Raw genomic sequence first — 2,851 nt, 5'->3', positions numbered from 1 at the left:
TAAAATGGGATTTTATTTGAAGGAGGGGCATGCAGAGAGAATGAAAAACACTAGAGCTAACTTAGTAAATGTAGAATGGAAACGTCTTAACACAATAACTAAGAAAATGCCAGGAAGGCTTTGTTAACCAGTGTGATGAAAATGTGTCAAACAGTCTATAAAACCAGTGTATGGTGCCCCATGATCGCATTAATGTACACCGCTATGATTTAATAAAAAAAAAAAAAAAAAGAGGGCGGCGCCTGTGGCTCAGTGAGTAGGGCGCCGGCCCCATATGCTGAGGGTGGCGGGTTCAAACCCAGCCCCGGCCAAACTGCAACCAAAAAATAGCCGGGAGTTATGGTGGGCGCCTGTAGTCCCAGCTGCTCGGGAGGCTGAGGCAGGAGAATCGACAGGAGGTTGCTGTGAGCTGTGTGACGTCATGGCACTCTACCTGAGGGGGGTACAGTGAGACTCTGTCTCTAAAAAAAAAAAGAAAGAAAGAAAGAAAAACACTAGAGCTTCTGGCAGAGGGAAGGAGGCCTGAATCAGAGGTCTCCTACATGGGTCCTTTGTCTAGAATTTGTTTGTTTTTGGCCAGGGCTGGGTTCAAACCTGCCACCTCCGGCATATGGGGCCGGGGCCCTACTCCTTTGAGCCACAGGCGCCGCCCCTTTGTCTATAATTAATGTTGGCCCTAAGAGAAATTTTGGCCAGGACTTGGTAAATGAAAAAAACACCTTTACAAACTGAATGAGTGTTTTCACAAATAAATGAATGCAGTCCTTCCCCTGGGACAAAGTTATTAGGTTTTTGTCATAGGGAAGGGATTAGGGTATGTGCTCCCTGTTTAGGCTGCTTTGTTCCTGGCTTTGCTGGAATTCAGAGAGTGTGACCTGCGAGGTGCAGCTCGTTTGTGCCTAGAAATGGGAGTCTGATTTTCTGAGCTCATCTGAGCCTGAAAAATGGGGGTTCCCTGTCCAGCCCTGAGTGGGAAAATCCTCAATGTTATGTACCATAAAATGTCTCTCATTTGCAAAATGTGATAATTTAGTTGTTTAAATTGTTTGGGAAACTGAGCCTTTGTCAAAGAATAAAAGGCTTATCTTTTTTTTTGTTCTTGTTGAGTTACAGTCTCGGCTTTATAGCCCTCAGTAGAGTGTTGTGTCACAGCTCACAGCAACCTCAAACTCTTAGGCTTAAACGATTCTCTTGCCTCAGCTTCCCAAGTAGCTGGGATGACAGGCACCTGCCACAATGCCTGGCTATTTTTAGAGATGAGGTCTCGCTCTAGCTCAGGCTGGTCTTGAATCCCTGAGCTCAGGCAATCCACCCACCTCAGCTTCCCAAGTGCTGGTATTACAGGCGTGAGCCACCATGCCTGCCCAAAACTTTAATCTTTTAAACCTTCTAATTATCAGTTTAGCGAAGTAAATAATCAACTTCATAGTAAAGTGTGATACTGTTTGTTTTTTTTTTGAAACAGAGTCTCTAGCTATCATCACACTTAGAGTGCCTTGACATCACAGCTCACAGCAACCTCCAACTCCTGGGCTTAAGTGATTCTCTTGCCTCAGCCTCCCAAGTAGCTGGGACTACAGGTGCCTGCCACAATGCCCAGCTGTTTTTTGGTTGTAGTTGTCATTGCTGTTTGGCAGGCCCGGGTTGGATTCAAACTGCTAGCTCCAGTGTATGTGGCTGGCGCCTTTGCTGCTTGAGCTACAGGCACCGAGCCTGTGATACTGTTTTGTGAAAAGTGGGTTTTTGAGAGTGAGAGAAATTAGACAGAAAGAAAAATGGCATTATATGGGCGGCGCCTGTGGCTCAGTGAGTAGGGCACCGGTCCCATATACCAAGGGTGGTGGGTTCAAACCAAGCCCCAGCCAAACTGCAACAAAAAAATAGCCAGGCGTTGTAGCAGGCGCCTGTACTCCCAGCTGCTCAGGAGGCTGAGGCAAGAGAATCATGTAAGCCCAAGAGCTGGAGGTTGCTGTGAGCCATGTTACATCATGGCACTCTACCGAGGGTGGTAAAGTGAGACTCTGTCTCTACAAAAAAGAAAAAAAAAATGGCATTACATAAGAAAAGGATCTTAGCTTTGCCAAGTGGCAGTATAGTAGCCAACGAGGATTATCCGAGGAGCGATTATTGCTAATTGAAAAAAAAAGAAAAGAAAAGAAAAGAAAAAGATCTTGTATGGTAAACCAGAGTGGTTATTTAAGAAAATGATAGGCAGGGCAATCCGGAAGGTTTAGAATGTTTGTAAATTGTGCAGGATTGAATACGTTTCATAAAAGGAAATTTGTGAAGAAATTTGCATGTGTGGCTCAGCGCCTGTAGCTCAGTGAATAGGGTGCCGGCCACATACACCGAAGGTGGTGGGTTCGAGCCTGACCCAGGCCTGCTAGACAATGATGACAACTGCAACCAAAAAATAGCTGGGTGTTGTGGCAGGCGCCTGTAGTCCCAGCTACTCAAGAGGCTGAGGCAAGAGAATCACTTAAGCCCAGGAGTTGGAGGTTGCTGTGAGCTGTGATGCCACAACACGCTACCGAGGGCGACATACTGAGACTATATCTCAAAAAAAAAAAAAAAAATTGGATCATGTGATCCAGTTAACTATGTATTTCCTTTTGAAATCATTTGACTTGTAATCTTGTTTGAACAAATGTTTTAAGCCATTGATATTTGACAAACCTTCCAAAAATTTAGGGCTCAACTCCCATAGCACAGTGGTTACTGCACCAGCCACATAAACTGAACTTGGTGGGTTTGAACTCCACCCAGGCCAGGTAAACAACAATGACAACTACAACAAAAAAAATAGCTGGGCGTTGTGGTGGGCGCCTGTAGTCTCAGCTACTTGGGAGGT

The 2,851-nt window shown here is 45.4% G+C and overlaps 1 pseudogene; it reads left to right on the top strand.

Moving 5' to 3' along the window:
* The first annotated feature begins 2,073 nt into the window (after positions 1 to 2,073).
* Positions 2,074 to 2,155, top strand: LOC128578608 (uncharacterized; annotated as a pseudogene).
* The last annotated feature ends 696 nt before the right edge of the window (positions 2,156 to 2,851 follow it).

The sequence above is a fragment of the Nycticebus coucang genome, chromosome X, assembly GCF_027406575.1.
Source record: "Nycticebus coucang isolate mNycCou1 chromosome X, mNycCou1.pri, whole genome shotgun sequence".
NCBI lineage: Eukaryota > Metazoa > Chordata > Mammalia > Primates > Lorisidae > Nycticebus > Nycticebus coucang.
Note: the sequence above shows the minus strand (reverse complement) of the source record. Positions and strands in the feature narration are given on the sequence as shown.